The 23,300-nt window shown below is 47.9% G+C and overlaps 1 protein-coding gene across 2 annotated transcripts in view; it reads right to left on the bottom strand.

Annotated features, from left to right (window-relative positions):
* LOC118310643 (beta-1,3-galactosyltransferase 1-like) overlaps positions 1-21,244 on the bottom strand; it is a 61,515-nt gene extending 40,271 nt beyond the window's left edge. Inside the window, exons 1-2 of one of the 2 annotated variants that reach the window (XM_035633761.2) lie at positions 20,957-21,244; positions 15,871-15,952 (exon numbers count right to left, since the gene is read on the bottom strand). The gene's annotated coding sequence lies outside the window, so the exon portion shown is untranslated. The remainder of the gene's footprint in view (positions 1-15,870; positions 15,953-20,956) is intronic. The other variant, XM_035633752.2, reaches the window with a different exon arrangement.
* Positions 21,245-23,300: the final 2,056 nt, after the last annotated feature.

The following is a 23,300-nucleotide window of genomic DNA, read 5'->3' as shown; positions in this document are numbered from 1 at the left end:
TTGCAGACGATAATTGGCTCCTGTTCAGGGAGACGTACTCAAGTCGATGCCGACCATCAAATCCACTTGCTGCAGCGTTCAGCTCATCGTGTCCACTGAGGGGGCGGCCGTTATAAACCCAGAGCTCACAGGTACAGTACGGGGAACTGTGCACCAAGCAACTTACACGCAGAGTCTATTAATTACAAACAGAAGTAGGAGTTTGCATGCGAGGTCAAACTCTTGCCACTCTGCTTGTTTCACCGCAGCAGCATTTATCAATATTTGATGCTTCCTCCAACCAAAGCTGAGCTACAGGATTTACACGGATAAAAGCTTTGACGACACGTTGCACAGTCACTCGAGTCATTCCTCCCCATTTCAGAAGCTCCATTATGACGAGCAGCGATGTTGCAAGCAACATGACCTTGACAACATGGTCTCGTTGGCTCGACTCCTCTCTCCTCTCTCACTGGCTCTGCTCAGAATCGTCCTGATTTTTTAATCCTAACCATCAAACACGTGTGATTATCATCACGATGGGGGCTGTTTAACATCGGCGCTGTAAACTCCACACACATCGGTTCCGACCAAGGTTCTAACCAGACTTGATTGTCGAGGGGACGAGTCAAGAGTTAAATCGGCACAATGTTCCTGTGAACCGGGTGTTTTTCATGTGCATGTGGACTATTTGTATCTATAAAATGTGTTTGGCTTCAGAGACTCTTCTTGCCAAGCATTTGATGTGTGTGTGTGTGTGTGTGTGTGTGTGTGTGTGCGTGCGCGTGCCGAGCGCTGCTCCCATCAGAACCAGATGGATCCTCTGGAAATAGCCAGGGATGAAATTAAGAACAGCAGCTGTCAAATTTGCCAGCGAAGTGAGCAGGAGACAAAGAAGAAGGAGAGAAAAGCAAGAGAGGAGAAAAGAAAAACAGGAGTCTGTACAAATTCATACAGCTGCACGTCGCGCAGGTAAAGCGGCAGATTGGCATTCGACGAAAGGCTCATTAGGAAATTTCATGGGAGTCGTGAAGTGATTATCCTAAACCTGTCAGCCGTGCACAGCGACACAAAATGCCAAGCAGGCTTCTCCCGCTGCAGGAGGCTGATGCGTCGCTGCTGTCAGGGGAGGGGGTGTGTGTTAGTTATACATACGCAAACACACATCAAACATTTACGCTCACTATCTGAGCACTTGAGTGTGAATGATTGGTCCGTCTGTAAACTGCAGCTGACGCGAGGTGTGAATGAATCACAGTGACTCCTCCCCCTCCCCCTCGTTCCACCACCCTGCTGTCACTCACTTTCATCAGCACCAATCATCTTTAATGAACTTTAGTCTGGACCCATGGGGGAGGACGAGACACAGAGGCGGCTCGTAACGAGCATCGGGCGTCGCGGTCACGCCGTGGTCACGTGGTGGTCACGTGGTGGTCACGTGGTGGTCACGCCGTGGTCACGTTGTGGTCACGTGGTGGTCACGTGGTGGTCACGCCGCAGTCACGTCGCGGTCACGGTCACGTCGCGGTCACGTTGCGATCGCGGCCACGTCGCGGTCACGTTGCGATCGCGGCCACGTCGCGGTCACGCCGCGGTCACGCCGTGGTCACGGTCACGTCGTGGTCACGGTCACGTCGCGGTCACGCCGCGGTCACGCCGTGGTCACGTCGCGGTCACGGTCACGTCGTGGTCACGGTCACGTCGCGGTCACAGTCACGTCGCGGTCACGGTCACGCCGCGGTCACGGTCACGTCGCGGTCACGGTCACGTCGCGGTCACGTCGCGGTCATGTCGTGGTCACGCCGCGGTCACTTGTCATCTTGATTACAATAAACCTGTCAGAGGACAGAAGGATGAAGCAGAACACTCATTGAGAGTGCAACGTGAATCTCTTTATGAATGTTATTTGTTTCTCTCCCGTGGAGGACGGGCGTTCATGTGGTGTCGGGATAATCGGAAAAAGTAGTTCCCGACTGGGAACGTTTACGTGAACGTTGCCTAAAATCAGAACAACAACTCGGAGAGTTGGCGGAAATTTTTGGTACGTTAGTTGCCGAGGAGAAAAGAGCAATTTTCAAGCTAAAATCAAAAACCAAGTTGAACAACTAAATAAAAATAAAGTGTCACCGCTGCTCTTCAGGCTGAATGGGATCAAATGGCTGCAGCCGGTTCCACATCTGGTGGCAAAGCTAAAGAGGCAGATGAGCGGCACATTAATGATAATGAGACGTTTAACAGTCACATATGGTGATGCAACATTTTAGTGTCCACGTAGTTCTTGACAGTGTCGCGTACGTGGAGCGAGTCCGTTAACTGATCTGACACGTTACCGATCCCGAGGGTTTCCCGTCCGACTATGGAGCCACGAGACGAAGACAATCTAACGTGGGTAGAGGTCGGAGCATCAACGTTCTTCTCGTCAAATATTGACAGATTTTGGTCGACGTGGCGAGAACACAGCGGCAAAAAAGTTGTGCAACAGAAGAAGTTGACGGGATGATTCTGTTTAAATCGATCTGTGATAAAAACTATAATAGTTCATTCTTCTGGCAGCAGAGTCAAAGGCGTCTGTCTTCAGCCTCGTCACGTTGTTTGCTCATGATGACGTCATCACGTTTCATCGCGCGCAGCCAAAACACGCGTCGTCCAAAAAATGTACAAGGTTTGAACTTTCCACATGAACATATTTCCATGTTGCTATGATCATTTTATGCTACTGGGCTCAAATGTTATTCTGTTTATCTTGGTAAACTTTAAGAGCAGATCAGTTTCCACCGGGACGATCCCGACCTTTCAAAGTAAGAGCGCCGAGATGTTGATGGTGGGTTCCGGGGCCGCGTGTGATTCTGCTTATGAATTCTATTTCAACGTTATTTTGCTCACGGATGATTCAGATGGGTCAGTATATCTCAACCTTATGGGATTCCAGCGTTTGAGGAAATCCATGGGCTTAAGGGATGTTTGGACCAAACGTAGATCGTCACAGCATTCATTGACGAACGAGAGAATGTTGCTGCCGTTTTTATGGACAAGATGAACACAGGTGGTTTGACGAATGTTCACGTGTGATTCCTGCATGAGAATGAGGAACAACTGGAAGAGATGACTGTGCCGTGGGGTTTTTCTTCCTCGTTTGCATTTACCGTGGCCCTGGACACCAAAAAGAACTTCTGTGCCTTCTTCATTTTTCTTAAATTACTTTACTCACTTGGAGGAAAGATGATCTCCGAGGGACGAGAGAGAAGCAGGTTTCCAGCTGCGCTGTGCTTTTTCCAGAAATGGCACCTGAGAAGCACCTTTCTCTTCTGTGCAGCCCGAAACAGCAGGGTTTTCCTTTTCTTCTTCACGGGTCGGCACACTCAACGGCGAGCTGAGCTCGACCCGACCGCTGACGAGACGCGGTACGTGACGAGACGGGCAGAAACTGAGAATGAGCTGTTTCCACACGGCTGCAGCGTGACGGCAATTCAAAAGACAGTTTAGAGCTGAAAACCACACGATGTGACTTTTCTGTGAGGAAACAGTGACGGTGCTTTTGATTTTGTTCATTATGGTCCATTTACATCACACAGACCATAAAGCACCGTATGAGACAGGATGCATTGATACAGCGTGATTGACAGCTGGTACCATCCAATAGGCATACCGTGTCCTCAGTCAGGCCACACCCCCTGCTCCTCCAAATATGGCGCTGGCCAAAATGCTAAACTTAAGATTTTCAAAAATGTCAGCGCACAAACTCTTATACGTCGTTCTGACCGGACACGATGCAGATTGTTCGTACAAGGCATTTCAGACAAGAACAATTCTCTTAACATTTGCATTTCTGCTAATTTAGACATGAAACACACACACACACACACACACACACACTCTCACACTCTCACACACACACCCTCACACACACACACACACACACACACACACACACACACATTCCTAAACCTGCGTCACTCTGTGGCAGACATTATAATTTATGGAGCAGAAAATCACCCTGTTGCTCCCCGACACCTTTATTATCCTTGCTAATGTTTTCCCCCGGGCGTCACCACGGATTCTTCATTTTGATGAAATGACATGAAACGACGGACGAGACGTCGATGTTTGGATTCCTGGTTGTAAAACTGACAATAATCTCTTTAGTACTACGGGAGGTGAACACGCTCATTTCATGAAATGTGTGTTTTAATGGAGATATACTGTGAAAAAAAAACAAAAAAAAACTATAGATGCAAAGTTCTTAATATGCAAAACAGCATTGCGTGTGTGTGTGTGTGTGTGTGTGTGTGTGTGTGTGTGTGTGTGTGCTGTAATAAGCTGCAGAGCAGAAATGTGTGGGTGATGAATGGATGGAAAAAAAAGCAATTGTGAAAGGAAATATCAGCCAAAGCGATTGTTTAGGTGTGTGTGTGTGTGTGTGTGTGTGTGTGTGTGTGTGTGGACAGTGGCTGAGGCGACTGATTAGCAGCAGCATCTTGTGCCAGGCAGCTTCTTAGCTCTCCTGATTTCACACGGCGATCTGTATTCATTTATGCATAGAGCGACGTGGAGGGATGAGTGGTGAGCAAAACAGAATATTTTTCTTCTCGGGGTCTTTATGTTTTCTCTTCCACTATTCACCCTCGCTGCTGCCAGTCGGCCTCCTCGCCCGGCCTCTCTGCTCCCCTCGGCCGTTCCACTCCATCACTGAGAGAAATCACACTTTCAGATTCCCGTTCCACTGCGGACGACTCTCCAGGACGACACTGTGAATAATGACTAAATGACTCTGAGGAAGTCAAAGTTTGTTAGAAAAGAGAAAGAACTAAAAGATTTGTTTAGCTGAATATATATTATGTATATATATAAAACATATAACAAGGTTCATGTCTTTGTCATATTGTCAACATTTGATCTGGTTAGTTCTGGTTAAAACGGACGACGTCCTGTCGAAGATTGCACTTCAATACTCCGTCTCCCCCATGTGGTACCACGCCTCATCTATTTCTTCTTCTTCTATCATTTAATTCCGTCTCAACTTCCTGCGATGGGTGTGAACGTCGGAACCTTCTCAAACTGTGTTTTCACGCTGTAAACAAACCTAACCAAGGTTAAAGAAACGTCATTGAGAAAGAAATTATAAATACAACCATACATAAAATGTAAAATGATATTTCTTCCTTAGTAAACATCTTTGTAAACACTGTGTTGATCGATGTTAACATCTATAATATAACTAATAAACTAACAGCGTCCACCCTGAGCTCGCTCCCGTACAGTATGTCCTGCACTAACAGTAATGATGGCGCTGGCACGCGACCTAATGCCCGTTCACTGCCACATTCTTCAACACTGGAAACACCAGCAGCCGAGTCGCTCGCCCAATATGCATTTGAGAAATTAACACACGACGTTACGCAAACTCAGCACAACGCAGCAGAACTGCAGCAGCAGCTGAAGCCGCAGCTCGACTTAATAAACTCGCAGACGTCAACCGGAGGTGGGTCTTCAATACAAAGGAACATTGTTCTTTTTTTTAATTCCGTACCGACGAACACAAAAGGTCCAGATCAACACAAACCTCACAGTCCTTAATGCTGCCGTAGTTAATTGACTCTCCAGCCCGAGGCGGCGGCAGCAGCTTAGTGAAGCCGAGTGTCTCGTCAACTCAATAAATAAAAGTGACGGTAATGACAGTTACTGTGAAACTGCGCAGAGCGCTGACAGATGAGACGAGCCCACGGAAGCACTGAGCGGACCAGCATAGGGAATGCAGGACAATGTCCATTAGGGTTTTACAGTAAAACAAGATATGAAAATTGATTATTATTGTCATTAAACTTTGTATATGGGAGAACCTGCTTCCACGTGATCCTGGTGATTACAGCAGAAGGCAAAACCCCACTAACGCTGATTGACGGCCGACATTTTGATTTCACGTGTCGTATGCTTTTATGTGGACGACGGCGTCTGGTGCGTTCGGCTCGTCGGCGACCGAGATTACATGATTACAGTTTGCCTTTGTGCAGTTCGCGTCTCGCTGCCGATCGGAGCACTTAGTGCTACTTTGGTGGTAATTGTCCAATCTCATAGATACCTGGTGATTAGAAGAGTCAATCTCAGGCAGCGTGTGGAGCAGCCGGCAGGTTAGATGGGAATAAAACCTATTTCTGTCCTGTGGACAGTTCCCTCCGAGCTGCTTTCAGACGTGCACTGGAATCCGGACATTTTCCATGACTGATTCTCTCTGGACGTATCTGCTCAGAGCACAAATGGATAAATGATCAACCGCCGGCGTCCCGCTCCCCCAGGGGGACGCACCCGGAGCGACAGCGTTCACACTCGCCGCCTCTGCGTTCACAACTGACGACAGTGAGACGCCGGCTTCAAACTCTGCATCCAAATGGAGCCACAAACAGCACACGGGCCATTAAAGAGTGAGCTGTAACGCACGCCAGCAGCCTTTGATTTATGACTGTGCTAAGCTGCTCACTGTACGCAGCGGCAGCGCTGATGTCTCCCCGGAGACGCATTGCAATAAAACGAACTGCCATTGTTTTCTGGCGGAACTGTACAAATTGCCTCATCACAGCCGCAACATGCGTCCTCCACCTCTCGCCATTAATCAGTGGGAGAGACGTGGGCGCCACCAAAATCCCATTAGCACTTTTCTCTTCTCCTGAGCCGAGAACAGCATCAGGTTTTCCTCTGGAAAAGACCGAGCGCCGTTGTGAGCGTCGACCGCTGACCTGCGAGTCAAAGGCAACGGGCGGCGAGCTCGAGCGCCTCTCGTATCGGACACGCCGTCGTTCTTAATGACATCCTGCGATGGAAATCTCGCCGCCGCCGTGGCCCCAAGCTCGGAAGAGGTCCACGAATGGACGACACCACTTTGGGAATACATTAGAGGAGCTGCCGTCTGAATCCTAATGACCGGGTTAACCTTTTGCTAACAAAGTTCCATTGACACAGAGGAGCGAGGACGGCGTCTTCCACTTATGCCCGACTGACTGATCTTTTAATAATTTCCATTTTTTCATGTATAATTGGGACGAGAGTTGTGAAGACGACACACTTGGATTCTATTAAAGCGCCGGATGAAAGAGGATTGAACTGGTGACCGTGTGTGTGAGAAGAGTGAGATGAGCACGAATCAATACTTTCCAAGCCGCAGTAAAAGAGTAATGACACGACAGACGCAGGGAGGTGATGTCACCTGGATACACGACGTTCACACAGGATTCAGATTCAAACTTTGTGTGTCACTGAGTCCAAACAAACCAGGTTCAAACACTACATTTGTCATTTGTATGTATTTGATAAAAAGTCTGACAGCGAATATATAAAATCTTCTTTCTCTTTTTCTCTTTTCAACTCCAAAAAGCTGTTAGTGCCAAGGTTGAAATGTTTTATTGGTCTTTCACAGCTTATTTTTGCCAATATGAAAGAAAGATTTAGCCTTTAAGTCTCTGGCTCGAGTTGAAAAGAGGCTGCGATGACGCGTGACCTGAAGTGAGGACGTTCTCATGTCATTGTGAGATGATAATACTATGAAACTATCAAGCCAATAAAAAGCTCCAGATTGTATGGACCAGTTCTATTTTGCGATGATGTTCACTTCAGTATCCTCAGCCACACGTTTCAGCGTATTTTGAATTCTGCCTATGATGAAGCCGAACCAGTGGACCTGGCGTCACCTCATCTCCGCGTGAACCCCGGCCTCTGAATCCCGAGCTGCCAATTGCAGCTCCGATCACACCGAGAGCGTTTCCCACCACGGCGTCACGCTCCGGAGGTTTACGTGCGGACTTTGATTGCTGTCCGTTTTCCCCACAATTACTGCGTCGCAGTTGTTGCCCGCAGAGCGCCGCTCGCCGTCGGCTCGGGGGAATCGGCCGAGAGTAATGGCGCTGGCGTGCCAGCGTCTCACACCTCGATGAACGCGGGGAGATGTAAACGGGGCGGGGGGCGTCGCCGTGGCGTGACTGCAACAGATGGTGACCTCGTGCATGGGAAAACTGGGGAGATGGCGGGTCGGCTTTGCATCGCAGGAGGGGGGAGAAAATGATGTTTGCATTTCCTTTGCTGAGGGACGGTTCTACCCTTATCTGGGAACTGGAATAAAGCCCCCTCCTGACACGGAGCGTTGGGAGACGAACTCCACGGTGGCGTTCCATGGGAACCAATATGGTGGCGAACGTCAGCTGCAGCTGCACTAAGCCGGGGCTTTGTGTTGCGTCTGAGAGTTACAGTGTAAAGCGTATTATGAGGACATACACTGGAGATTATGCCGCTAATCTGTTCCGACAACCACACAGTCATTGATTATTAAGAGGCCCGATCTATAATCCAAAAGCACACAGAGGGAAAAGCTTCTGAGAGCGTTCGTTCTCTCATCGCCAGGAATCTGGGAACAACAGCACAACAGGCCGGGAGCCTCGATAACAACTTGGTCGTGAATGTTAGATATAGTTTCATATCAAATGGAGCTCGGTGATTGTTCCACCCCTGATTGAAGGAAGCGGTATCAAGATGTCTTCAGACATGAACTCTGGACATACAGCGCCTCCAGCGCATGTCTGAAAGCAGATTTTGTGATATTTAAGAAACATGGCATGGAATCATCCGACTTTAAGGACAGTCCACAATCCATACTGATTGAATATGGAAAAATAAAATAACTGCAATATCGTCAGCACCACATGAAAGATAAAACTGTCTCTCCACTTGACGGAGGGAAGATGAGAAGCGAGGATGTCATCGGAGGAGAAATCACTGATTAGTTTCAAACTGAGTTCACTGCGTCATGACTGTGAATCTACAGTCAAATATAAAAAAGCAGCAAATCATTCAACCTGAAAACTGTGGAAATTAAAAAAGAGGAGATCACACGACGCGTCTCTTATTCTGTTCATTCAAAATTCGTCCGAGACGGATTCTCCTCGTTAGGAAGACGCGTCTACGCCGGTCGCAGATGAAGGAGGAGGCGACGCCTGTCGCAATTAATATCACGCCACTTTTCAGCCGCACGTTTTGAATATGACAGGGGCCAATCATTCAGTCACTCGCTGGCGATCCGTCTCCGCTCCGCAGACACCTGCAGACGCTGGACCGATCCATCCCTTTTCATTTTCCTACACTAATCTCTTCAGCCTAGTCATTCACTTTTCATTTGTTCCTCATCCCGCCGGCTGCAGAATGCCGAGCCGTTGTAGTGATCTCATGCCAGACGACTGCTCATCACTACGCATTTCTTCTTCTTTTTTATTCTCCCACATACAGGAAGCCGGGGGACAGATTAGGCAAACTGCAATTACAGGAGAACAGTGCAGGGGAGGATTTTCTCCCAGGCTAACCCTTGGCAAGTGTCTGTGTACCTGCACTGTCCCTCCTGGGCTTCCGTACTTCACTCAATTAGTGCAAATCCTCTATTGCACCTGTGCCTCCCCATTCACCAGCCCGCGCCCCTTCACCGAGGGCGGCAGCCATCCAGCGGCACACAGAGACCCGTTCCCTTTATCCTCAGAAGTAGATGCTTTGACTGATTCTTCGCAGCGGCGGATTGTTGACAGCCGTGACAAAGATAAGAAAGTCTGCTTCAGCTGTTTGCCAATCTCATTTTCTTCCAAAAGTGTCTAAAAATAATCCCCGGTGACCCCGGCGCCCGCTGCGTGAAAAGCAGCCGCTCCGCATCGCGGGCGACACGCGAGCGCCGCTCTCCTCGGCGAGCGCATTACGACCAAACACTACAGTGGCTTATCACGTTTGGGTGGCCTTGAGGAACTGACTCCGACCGACTGTTTGTCATGAAACACAAGTCCCCGTGAAATTGAAGAGAACACAATCTACAGATAACACCAGCAGAGCGCATAAATTCAGCGCGCAGCCTGCAGCGGGGGGCCGGGGGGCCGGGGGGGTTTATGGACGAGGGAGATGACTCGCAGTGATGCCACAGGGTCTGTAAGTCCTTTTGTGTTTCCCATGAAAAAGGAAAATCCACTGCACACGTTTTTGTTTAGTGCTGAGTTTGTGTTTGGGATCAGAAGCAGGTGAAATGAGGTGGGCGAGGCCTGCGGAGCTGCACGCACAAACACCACCGAGGATTCTTCCACTGGAATGCATCAGCTCAAAGTGGAGAACCAATCCTCACTGAGGGACTTATCTACGTCCACACGGCTCCTCGTGAGTCATAGACAGTTTATAAAAAGATGGACGACGAAGCCTGTATTCTCTGTACTGACCAGCAGAGGGCGACTCCACTGGTTGTTCCTATAGAAGTCGGGGACAAAACCACTTCCCACCAGATTTATAACGTCAGTCAACATTTTCCTGAGGAGTTCACGGTTCAGCTAAACTGGAGACTCAAAGTTTTCCTCTTGGCTTCACGTCCTGGAGGAGGAAACAATCCCGGACAGTCAAAATTATCGACGAGCTAAAGTCTTGCACCAAAATTCCCTCTTCAGGGAACAAATCTCCGGCAGCTGACACAGAGACTTTTCTCAGGGTTCGATCACCGTCTGTCAGCCTTCCTGCAATTAAATACTCTGCATTGATATTGCACTAAAAAAAGAATATAGTCCAATCCATGCTTTTGCCGCATAATGCCTGATTAAGTCCACATTACATTTCCTGGCTACTAAACAATATTCAACAGACAAGTAATGTTCAGACTCATGCGGAAGACAGTGAGTCCCTCCAGTTTTTTTTTCATCATCATCATACGTATACACCTGGGCTGGAATAAAGAGCGAAACAAAACAACACGGTAAAAAGTGTTGTGCAGCTCCATAAAACCACAGGTGACAGTTAACTACTGAGCCCGAGCGCGAGGAGCGGAAAGATTAACAACTCGCACACAATCTACCGAAGCAAATCCATAAAATACAAAGCATAACGTTATGTAAACGAGCCGTAAGACAGAAGTTAATCAAATAAAAAACAAGTAAGAGAGTAAGAAGAAAGATCATAAAGAGACATTTTGCATGTAGTTTGCTTCCAAGTTATTGGATTGCTAATCTCTTCCTGGGAGGCCTTTTCAGGCAGCCGGACAGATACGGCTGGAAAAGGCAATAAGCCCCAATGTACGGGGCTGCTGATGATAAACTTGAGTGAGGAGGCAGAGGTAACTCTGCATCGTGGCACATCGTGGTGCCACATTAAACCAGCGTCATGGAAACAGAGAAGTTGGCTGCTGCCGGTGCTTTTAGCTCAATTTGTCAAAATCATCTTCTTTTTGTCAATCCTAAAAGTCCCCTTTTCTTTGCACCTTCGTCACCTCATCATCAACTTGTTTCATGAGAGTTTTGTCAAATTGAGTTTTAGGGAACACGATGTATCCTCTGATGTTTTCCTCTTCCCCTGAGCCGCCAGGCATGAAGCCAATTCCATAAAGAAGGAAATGTCAGAGCAGCAGCCCGTGGGCCCTGGGGCTAAAAACCAATGATTATTCCCATTATCGATCCAATAATCCATTAGTCAGAAAATGTGGAAAAATGTCAAACATGGTCCCACAAACCAAAGATATTTTTTTTCCAGAAATGATTCACATTCGAGAAGCATTTTTTTCTCCTCAACCATCTTGCGGCTCCTTGACTGATGGTTTTAATCGTTGACATTCAGAGTTCAGTCGCCGCCGACACAACTTTATTTAACACGACGGATTAGCAGCCGAGCTTTTCATCACCAGCCGTAAAAAACTGTCCTGCTGGCCATGTAGTGTGTGTGTGTGTGAGCGTGTGCGTGTGTTCGTGTGTGCGTGTGTTCGTGTGAGCGTCTGTGTTTGTGCGTGTGTGTGTGAGAGCGTGTGTGTGTTCGTGTGAGCGTCTGTGTGTGTGAGCGTGCGTGTGTTCGTGTGAGCGTCTGTGTGTGTGCGTGTGTGTGTGTGTGTGTGTGTGTGAGAGCGTGTGTGTGTGTTCGTGTGAGCGTCTGTGTGTGTGAGCGTGCGTGTGTTCGTGTGAGCGTCTGTGTGTGTGCGTGTGTGCGTGTGTGTGAGCGTGTGTGTGTGTGTGTGTGTGAGAGCGTGTGAGCGTGTGTGTGTGTGTGTGTGTGTGTGTGTGTGTGTGCGTCTGTGTGTGTGTGTGTGTGTGTGTGTGTGTGTGAGCGTGTGTGTGTGTGTGAGAGCGTGTGAGCGTGTGTGTGTGTGTGTGTGTGTGTGTGTGAGCGTGTGTGTGTGTGTGTGTGTGAGAGCGTGTGAGCGTGTGTGTGTGTGTGTGTGTGTGTCGGCTTTGAACCTGCAACACGACTGTGGCATCAAACACTCGTCAGAGCTGCAGGACCTTCGTCCTCCGGTTCTATGGTTCATTACACACGAGCTGTTTAAATGTCAGTGTGTCACACACACACACACACGCACACACACACACCTGGTTAGTGTCTTTCTATAACATGACAGAGTAAAGGCGGGACACTGTGTCAGGAATCAGTCGGCTCAATAAAAAACGCCTCCGCAACACATTTCCTCCCCGAAGCGGATTCATCTCCGTAAAGGTCGGCGTGAGTCTGTGACCGAGCACATGTTGCGTTTCCCCTCCAGGCGAGACGGGTGACGGCAGAGATGAATCAATGAAAAATGATCTGATTATCTCCACATGAAGATGATTTTGTGCGACGGCTTCTGTCCTTGTTTTGTTGCTTTGTGGGAAATTCTAATACAAATGGGATTAAATGTGTTATTTGAAGAAGAATCACTCCGAACTCCTCACAGAAAGTTACGATGCTGCAGTCAAAAGCCAAAAGGCCGGACGATGATCCAGTGGCCAAGTGGAGCAGCGCTCGACCTGTGAGCTCCAATCAATGAGACCATATTAGAGCGATGTCCCTCTGACATCTGATCCCAGAACATCGCTGTGTCTCACAAAGTATCCGATGTTTCAGCAGGTCGTCGTCTGCGGAAGCGAGCTCCACTTCCAGACGTCGCATCTGTCTTTCTGTTGCCCGTCGACAGCGGCTGGAGCTCGTGGGGAAGAGCAGCTGGACCTGCGATCTCTCCACTCTGTACTCGGAGCATTGGAAAGTTACAGCTCAGACTTCCAAGAGCTTTAACAACCGCGACGTGAGGCGGCACATGGTCTTAGTCGCATCCTGTAGTCTAGTAGTTTGTGCATGTTTGAGATTAGAGAGAAGAAAACCTTCTCTTCTGCTGCGTCTGAGCAAATGAACGAGCAAATGGCACCGACTCATCACCAGAGCTTTTAAGAGCCCACGGCTGAACGGCTGAAACTCCTCCGTCCGCCACGGCGAAGTGCTTCACACCCACAGAGTAAATGCACGTGCCTGTGATGCGGATACACGGAATATTAATGGCCACGCTTATGGAAGTAGAACCCAAAGAGCCTGGGGCTGATTAAATATGAAGTATCATCCAGAGAGTGTAATCAACCGCGTTGTGAAAAATGCATGGAGTTCACATATTAGCGCGGGCGCCGCGTGCATCGCGCCAGAACACACACATCAGCCTGGTTCCATTACGTGTCCCCGCGGAACGCGGCGACATGAGACGGGCATCGGATCACAGCAAGTACAATCCAAACAGATGATGATCGGGATCTTCATCCGCAGCTCGGGACCCTAATGGGAGTATTCAAATCAATACGCAACATATTTACAGGCTTATTTCTGGAAGAGACAGAGCGAGTCTCTCGCCGGGAGAGCAGCAAAAATAAACACGCTCCAAGAAGTGATTAGACCAAAACACCTCCGACGTGCCCGAGGGGAGAAACAGCCCCACAACAAATAAACCACGTCTGCCGCAGTGAACGAGAGAGAAACATTTACTCCCAGTGTTGGTTTTCATTGCTCACTTCTCTGTGATGATAAAGAACAACAGTTATCAGTTCATCGGTCGGTCTAAGAAATGGATTTAAAAAAAAAAAAAAGTTCTGTTTAAGTTTCACTTAATAATAAATATTCACTTTTCAAACGCGGCACGTGGTGAATTCTGAAGTGTGAACAGGGTCGAATATCAAACTGGGAAAGAGCAGAGAAGTGGAGCAGGAACATGTCTCATTATCATTCGGGAAGCTTCGCGTGGTGATGTTTGACCTTTTCAGAGTTCCCTCGCAGCTGCTCCCGGTCGGGAGGAGGAGATGAGAGGAAAACTCTGGTTCTCTCAGAGTTCTGTGAACATGACGCTGCTCCGACAGAACACCGCCACCGCTTCCCATCAACTCCTCCACTGTTGAATCTTTATTATTGTGACCAAATGTGAAAAAAAGTACAGATTTCAATGAGTTTTATATGCAAATATTAGATTTATTATGAATAAAAATATAAATATAGCCAACAATAAATCAAATGTGAGATGAGAAGCTTCAGTTCGAACACAACCTCCGACTCTTCTTCCATCAACTAACTTTGGTTGATGCTGCGCAGTATCAATCACCATGGCAACCACGGTTATTGGTTCATGGTTTATCCAAACAGGAAACTGAATATCTTTGAAAAACCATCACGGCGACTTGTCCACCATTTTGTGAAAGAGCTTAAAAACCCAACTGGCAGATTAATTGATGTCATTACAGAACTGGTGAGCGTGTTGGCAGCGGCCGGGAGGAAAACTACAGCCAATCTCCCACTTTCTGTGCTGCTTTACAACCCCGGCTAACAAGTCATCCTCTGTGCAAACATCAATATCCGGAGCTGGATATCGAGACGTGGGATAAGAACTTCTGACCTGAGAGCAGACAGCAACCGGCTGCAGCGCAGATCAAGACTCTCTCTGCTGCTCCAGAGGAAACATCTGTCGGGGCCAGAAGGTCGGCGAGGAAACTTTTATCATCTTGTTATTTCTGCATTTCTTCTGTATATGCCTCGTCTCGCAGGCCGAGAGCGGGGAGAACATTAACAAGACCAACTGGGACATGCGAACATCACTGCACATCACATCTGCCTGCTCTCCAATGTGATTCACATCACTCCGAGAAGCAAATGTCACATTTACATACCGCACAGGCCTCGGAGGACGGACACGCGCAAGCGTGTGCGTCAAAAAAGTACCTGAAATAATTAGCGCTGCGTCTCGTTAGGTGGAGATTAATGATGTTTGTGTACACGTAGTAGTGAATAGGCTATAATTAGGCCTCGCAGTCAAACGCACGAGCCATTCAAAGCGGGTGAAGTCGGATCCGCAGAGGAATGCGAGATCCAGAGCAGATGCTCAGCGAAATGAACCGTGCACACGCCGAGATATTAGCTTCACCTCCACAAATGTGCCAGAAGCAGAGAAGAAAATGGTTTGCATACGGAGCGTTCAAGATGTTGTTTTTTAAATATCTTCCTCCGTGACGTCTGAGGGTCGAGCTGCAGCCTCGGTGCTAATGCATTCAGCTGCAGAAGTAAAGACAGCATGACTCTGACTCCTCATCCGCATCCTCATCCTCATCCGCATCCTCATCCTCATCCTCATCCTCATCCTCATCCTCATCCCGCAGCCGCATATGAATATCAGTGTGAAACCACGTTGGGCTTCCAGAGAGAGGATTAGAGCGAGGAGGGATCAGACATGAACTGAGAAAAAAATATTATAATTCACTTTCACTCAGACACTATTATCTGCCTTGGAAATGAAAAGCACGCTGCTCCTGTCAGACATGTTGCACATGGCAGCAACTGTGCGGGGTTTGTTTCGTAAGCGGCAACGTTTTCCAAAATGAACTTTCAATGCAGAAGCTCAGAACCCCCCCCCCCTGCTTTATTGACCACCTCCCGGTGAAAATCCAATCAGCTACTTGACCGAGGGGGAACACGTCATCCCACGCCAAGTGTGCTGCTGCTGCTGCTGGTGGAGGAGGAGATGACAGGACGAGGGGGGCGCGGCGTGAAGCCTCCTCCCCTGCAAGCGTCTACACGGCCGCCGCCGTACAAACACAACGAGCCGCCGTGGCCCTGGAACAACGTCCGACCTCGGCAGCTCACCTCATCACCCGGACGTGCAGCGGCGGCCGGGTCGCCAGCGTCGCCCTCCGGCAGAGGGGAGGCGACATCTGTCAGCGGAGCTCTGCGAAATCATAAAAGCTCACGTTGTCATTTTGACCAGCAGAGTTGTTCCGTTTCTCCTGGACTCTTGTTGTTATTCTGTCTCTCTCTATCATGTTTCCTGAATTTTTCCCTCGGGATAAATAAAGTATCTACTAAACTATGTTTACATGGACTCCCATAATCTGACCACTGACCTGATTCTGAATAAAACATTGGGTTGATTATGATGTTTACATGAGCTATTAATAGAATATTCCACTCATATTGCTGTTTACATGTTCCAGAGTCTGATTATGACTCAATAATCAATCTCAGTCATGACATCAGAATGCTATATTAACTATAACTCCCACACAAATACCCACAAAGAGAAATAAATCAAGGAATTTTGAAGTTATATGTTTCTCACACATAATACTGCATATAGCTGCCAGTATAAATCCACACGTAATAGATTTTATTATTATGTATTTAATAGAACAGATAAACTGTGCCTGTATGAAAAAGCAGTTCATGAAATCCAAAGCTCAAAGGTTAAACACGGAGAGAGAGAAGACTCAGGTGCGACTAACGTCACGCGCATTTAAAATAATAACGTCCATGTCACCGCCTGTTTTTAATCCGATTATTGCGTTATTCCCAGTATGACTTTATTGGGATTAAGGTCATCAGAACATGGCAGAGTCTAATTCAGACTATTATTCAGACTTAATCTGGTTAACATCAGAATATTGCTGCTCATGTTTCTGCATCCAGTCATAATCATCACAACCGGCCGACCAGGCTGTGTGATTGTGTTTGACGAGTGGTGGGCACAGATCAGCGTGATCACAGCGTGGTGCTGTCGGAGCATTTGAATCCATCATCTGTGCCCACTGAGTCGTGTGCGGAGCCGGGGACGCGCGAGGCTAAGCTCCGGCCAACGAGATTATCAAATGATCCAATAAAGTCCGGGCTGCCGTCGCAGACGGGATCGCATTGGCACATGAAGCGGTCCGGAGCTTTTGCAACGCCCTGCTCCTCGGAGAGCCGGGGCCCCAGTGTGGAGGAGCGGGTCGGAGGCGAAGACAGAACCAGAGGGGACAAGTCCGGAGCTTTGTGAGTTACAGCCTCCGTCTGTCAGTCATTACAGAGCAGCCAGACAAGTCGTAAAGTCCAACGCTTTGTGAATTATGACTGGAGTTGTGACATGGAAACGGGCGACGCTCTCCTCCGCTGCTCCACTTCCCCGTGTTGCAATTACACTCAACAAATCAAATCGCTGATTATTCATAAAAAGGTCAAGTGAGTTACAGTTATGTCCGACTTTACTGTCCCCCCCCCCCCGAGGGTTGTTGTCTTGTTGACCCCGCCGAGACGAGGTCAACGGCTCCAGCGACCCCTGCAGACGAGGGAAATTAAATAAATCAATAATAAATCCTCTCCAGGCAATATCTCGGCGCTGATCGTCACGGTGTTGACACTATGATGTAGAAAAACTCCAGTATTACTTATTCATTAATGTAAAACCTCGGTGTGCTCCGTGTTCTGTGTCAAAGATTGTTTGTGCGGTAAGACGTGCAACAACCCAGGACATCCGCCAGGACAGGGATGCGGTTTGAGAGCATTTTTATCAAATTTAAATCCGGTTTCAAATCCACTCATCGAATCAGAATCCTTTCAAATCCCTTATTAGGTTTAACTTTCAACATCTGCATGAAGCTAAAGACTTGAAGACGACTGGAGCTGAAGCGGTTATTGCAATTATTGATAAGGCAACTACATTTAGAATCAATTAATCTAGAAAATGCCAAATATACAGTCACATTCATGTAAACAGAATCTCTTTGCCCTCTGGCCTCCCAACGATACGTCACATTTGACGACTCTTCACAGGCTGAATGATTGATTGCCAGATGATTAATCGGTGATTAAAACAATCATCAGCGGTGCGGCGGTGTTTCAGTGGTGGTCTTCTCCAGCGGCAGACGGACTTTAACCCCCCCAAGCTTTTCATTTGAGCTGCGACAGAATGAAACTTCAACTGGCGTCACTCGATCCGATCTGCCTCCGATGACGTTTGTCACTTTAAGAAGAAATTGGCTAAAAATAGGACGCGGCCCAAAAAAACATGTTTTCAATTTCTCGTCGCTAATAAAAAAAAGCGCGCGGACAGACAATATGGAGAAGTGCAGGTCTAACATCATCAGCATGAACTGTGGCGTGCTGCGCAGTTGTATGAAAAATCAGCCTTGAACGTTTGAGAGGCGACATTCCTCGATGCTCACAATTTATATTCCTTCACTTTCCGTGAGTGTTAGACTCGTCTGTCAAGGATGAAATGGGCCTGATCTGGACGACGTCAATCACAGGCGGTCACGTGGCCATTCAGGCTCACAGCGCTGTCGCCAACGCGTCCGCGAATTCACCTTCTGAGCAGACAAATCTGTACCGTTCAGACATTAAAGACGGAAAATGTCGGAGACTGTCCGAGTGAGATGGGCTGAATTCTCACTCGGACATTTTTCTGGAAGTTTCAGTCCAGAGCAACATTTGCGTTTTCCTGAAAAATTTCAGGAAAATGTCCGGATTTCAGGACGCGTCTAAAAGCAGCGGGCAGACGAATCAGTATCTCTTCATCTTGCGTAGAGGATGACATGAAGTCAATCCAATGGCTGTGACATGGGGGAAAAAAAAACCTGAAGATCTTCAGAACGTCTCCAAAGGAGAATGTGACAAAGCGGCGGTGACATTTGACGAAGCCAAAGGAAGAAAGCCAACGCTTGAAAGAAATTGGCTCCCTGAAGGCGACGCGACGCACACGCAACAAACGGCAACACACGAGGTGACAGATTCTCCCCCGAAACCACGGCGACAAGAGAAGGCGGCGACGAACGCGCGCGAGCATTGATCCAGTGAACGAGTGAATACACTGCACGCTCTTTACAAACGCCATTCATCACTGTCAGGCGCAGTTTATCTCATCGGGGGGGGGGGGGGGCCGCGTCGCTCCATTAAACCCATTCCCGTCACTTCCCGGGACAAAAATATGATGTAATTAAAAAAGGAATCTGGAAGAAACAAGCTGGTCTGTGCCACGCGTGAGAATGGCATCACATTATTTAGTGTGCATCATTTGAGGAGATCGATTCCCTGTGTCACACCGGGCCAATAACTCCGACAGGCCGGATGCCTCCACACATAAAACCCATTTAATCCACACGTGGAGCTAAACGAGTTTAAACCGGAGCCATTAGGCGCTCGCCTCCGCCCGCAGGACGTCAATAAGACGCCATGTGAACGGACTATTTATAGATATAAGAATCGGAGGCGCTTATTAGTGATTTTCTGATTCTTACACGTCATTTGGAAAAAGGAAGATATTGATTCTGGGCGGAAATTAGAGACAAGCGTGACGAGGAAACTGTACGAGACTCCCGCTCGATGTCGGAGCAGCAACTCATCCATCGGGAATCTTCACCGTCTCCGTTTCGGGAAAAGGATAAAAAAAAAAAAAAAAAGCTGTGGAATTTATGAGTTTGTATGGAAGTAGTTCCCAACTAACACCAGATGTCATGGGATGATGTTTTTGGGGCTAAATCTGGTCAGAGCCTTCATTTAGAAAAATAGTCGCTGAATATTGGGCCGTGTGGCGACCTCTCACCTTTGACCTCTGACCTTTCAGACAAATCTAGACGTGGTTAAGACGCAGGCGAAGACGTCGTCTCAACACATTTTTGCTGGGTGATGTGTTAGGTTGGATGCTGCCTCCGTGTGGTATCGGAATGATGGTAAATACGAGTTGCGCCCCCAAGTCGGAATTACGAGTGGGGCACCTCGTGATACCCGAGGTCCCGAGTTGGGGCGACCAGAACCTTTCAACATGGCGGAGAAGACGTACATAATCCTTTTATTTTTTTACAGTGCAACAAGTATTAGCTGTTCATAATTCTAATCTGTAATCTATGTCATCGCCTGATTGAAATTAAACTGCTGTGTGTCCTGTCACAGGACTGTGGGACAGTTCAGAACTTAAATGGACGTTCCTACCTCCTCCTCCTCCTCCTCCTCTTCCTCCTCGGGGAGGAAGAGGAGGTATCCCGTAACAGGCCAGTGCACAGGCTCAAATGAGAGAATTTGGCGAGTATTAACCACCCAGGCGGCGCAGAGAGAGACAGACACCGTGTGAAGGAGTGTCGTTGGCGATGGTGACCTCCTCCTGCAGGAGGACGAGGAGGAGGACGAGGAGGAGGAGGAGGAGGTGCAATCCCAAAAAAGAGCATCAGTCTCATGGGACCAGGGATGTGAGATCACTCAGATTTTTACAGACACTGATCACAGCAGAGGTTTCTTCTCCCCGAGGCGGAATCCAACTTGTTCCCTGATGTGACACTCAGAGGAACAGGAGGCGGACGGATTCCACGGGTCCACGTTAAGTGACGCGGATTAACAGCCCCATGATAAACCACGGAGCTTGGTACGAGTCTGCAAAGTGCACAGCGGCGCTCGAGGCACAATGACGCTCCCAATCTGCTAATCTGGATTTATTCCGTCTCTGTTCCCAGAACAACAGGAGCAGGAGCAGGAGCAGAGCATCACTTCTGGTCTCGGGCTCGGACACTGACCAGGTGGCGGCTGCGAACACCTGCACTGCTTCCATCATCATCATCATCATCATCATCCTTCATCATCATCATCCTTCATCATCCATCATCATCATCCTTCATCATCCATCATCATCATCCATCCGGAACCAGAAGCGTCCGGAGTCAACCTGCACATTCAACTTGATAATTCCAGCTAGAAAATAATGAAGAGAACAAAAGCAGCCTCCCTCGTCACAGCAGAGTTCAACATGAAAAGATAAAACCGTAAAGGTCAAAAAAAAAATGAAGACAGGCAGGAGGGAACCAATCAGCAGCAGCTGGTGCTGGAGACCCATCAACTCCGTGTCACTTCCAGAAGCGGCGGCACGAGACGCGCGCACAAACACACACACACACGGGCGCGCACACACACACACACAGTGTCCACGTTCACCTACCGCTGCTGTTCTCCGCGTCCCGTCGACACAACTCGCCCCGGACGCCGCACTGCTCGCTCCGCTCCGCTCCGCTCCGCTCCGCTCCTCGCCGCGCGGCTTCCTCCTCTGCTGCGCAGCGCGGCGCGCTCGTGGGCGAGGGAGGGGCGAGCCGGCGGAGGAGAGGAGCGCAAACCAATCAGCGGCGGGCTGGCGGAGCAAAGGGGGGCGGGGCGAGAAGAGGAGGAGAGCAGCCAATCAGCGGCCCCGGGGACCTGAGGCTGATGCTGCGGTGATGAACACGGGAATGACCGACTCGACTGGACTGTCACGCCCCGGAAATGTGATGGCATCCGGGCCACGAGTGAAGCCACGTCCAGGTGAGAATGCAGGTGGATGGATGTCAGCAGCAGGATTTAAATTTTTCATATTTTTATTATATGCCATTATTACAGAGAAAATATGAAGAGAGTATAAATGTGAAAATAATAATAAATTCTTATGTTGTTATCACCACATTGAATCAAACTTTCTAAAACATTTTCTTTTCAGGCTGAATGAAATACGACTCTTTGTATTTATCAAACCCTAATGAGTGTGGAGCAGTGTTGAACCGCGTGATGCAACTTTGTTGGACTGACATGAAAATATCAAACTGTAAACGTTAAGGGAAGCTGAAAGTGGACTGAGGATTATTATACTTAACATGCAGCAGTGTGTGTGTGTGTGTGTGTGTGTGTGTGTGTGTGTGGGCGCTCCCCTGTGGTTGAGAGAAAAATAAAGTTGCTAATGAAGACAGGAGCTGTGTGTGTGTGTGTGTGTGTGTTTTGTGATGGTGGCTTCTGAAAATAAAGTTAGACACCATCATTACGCTAATAGAAATATTTGTCAGTGAAGTTACATGAGCAAACCGGGAGCTTCGGATGAACTCCTGAACTCCTGCTAAACTATTGATACACTCAGAACGGGATTTATTTCCTATTTTTTTGAATCTGATGCAGAACCGGAGGGTAACTACATTTCCCACAATGCAACTGTACTGCCGACAGTTCATGTTGTGTCATGTGAAATTCCTCCGAAATTGAGTTCTGGAAAAAGTGACAGGCCTAAAAAGGAGTTGGGTCGACCGCCATGTTTCTACGGTAGCCCTGGAAGGACAAACCAAACTTTGGCCTTAAATGTTTTTGCGTTACTTGAAGGCTACCGTAGTTTCACACCGACATCTCGTTGTGTCCTCTTCGGTAATAAAATGCATCTTGACTATTAATTTCCATGGGAATGGTGTTTAAATGGATCATCTGCAGGGTTCAATAACTCTCTTAATGTACATTTGGGGATTTGATCATTGATTTAAGACACACGAGGGAACAAAGGACGACTCATATCTAAATCTATTTTACACTGGGCCATATTTATTATCCGTTGTCTTCCCCCTCTCTGATGCTGTGGACGGTTTATATATGGGCTTGGCACGGGAGTCAACAATTAAAAATGTACAAAATTGCATGTGGTTTGGATTGTCAATGAAAATGTCACTGGGAAAGAAAAAAGAAAAGAAAATATAGCCCAATTAAAAAGATGCCAAGCAGCATTTTAGTGAAGGATGCTGAATTATTGATCCGCAGAGGTTTTTCCCCCCGACTGAAGGGAAGTGTTAGCACAGCGTAGCACGACCAACAGTGAATTTGTAAAACCATCAGTTTCCTGACACGAGAGCACTGCCGTTTTTCTTTTCTTTTTCTTTCATGCTGGTGCTATTAACATTGCAGTAGTTTCTCTTTGCAGTCAATTACCTCGTGTGCTCAGGCTGTAAGTGAGAGGAGGGAGAGAGAATCTGTCAGAGGTGACAAAAGCCCCTAATGGCAAAGCGTGTAACTCCTACAGCAGGCCTGCTCAATCAGCGCAAATCAATACGCCTTTTCGCCACAGAGATCTCAGCCGCACTGTGTTGTCTAGGTAGGCGATACATCACTCGCCCGCCCGCCCTCCCTCCCGCCCGCCACACGAAGAGGGGATTCAGTAAGTGCCGTTACTGCTGCGGCACCTCCGATTAAAAACTCATAAATTTGTGGAGTTCATGAATCTTTATTTCCACACTGGAAACGAAAGAAAAAAACAACTCTAACTTTATTCAGACGCAAACCAAAGCTGACAGACGTTTGTTCAAATCAGAAGAAAAAAAACAGTTTTTTATTAAATGCTCATATTGCAAGTTTTGGAAAATAGAGCCCTGTTTAGGTATAAGTCAGCAAAAATATAGATACGCATCCCAAGTGACATACAAGGACAAATATCCTTTCCTCTGCACGCCAGGTGCATCCACCATCAGCATCAAACAAAGCTAGATATAGAATAAAAGAGCAGAAGT

Source organism: Scophthalmus maximus, chromosome 1 (genome assembly GCF_022379125.1).
Source record: "Scophthalmus maximus strain ysfricsl-2021 chromosome 1, ASM2237912v1, whole genome shotgun sequence".
In the NCBI taxonomy this organism is placed as follows: Eukaryota; Metazoa; Chordata; class Actinopteri; order Pleuronectiformes; family Scophthalmidae; genus Scophthalmus; species Scophthalmus maximus.
Note: the sequence above shows the minus strand (reverse complement) of the source record. Positions and strands in the feature narration are given on the sequence as shown.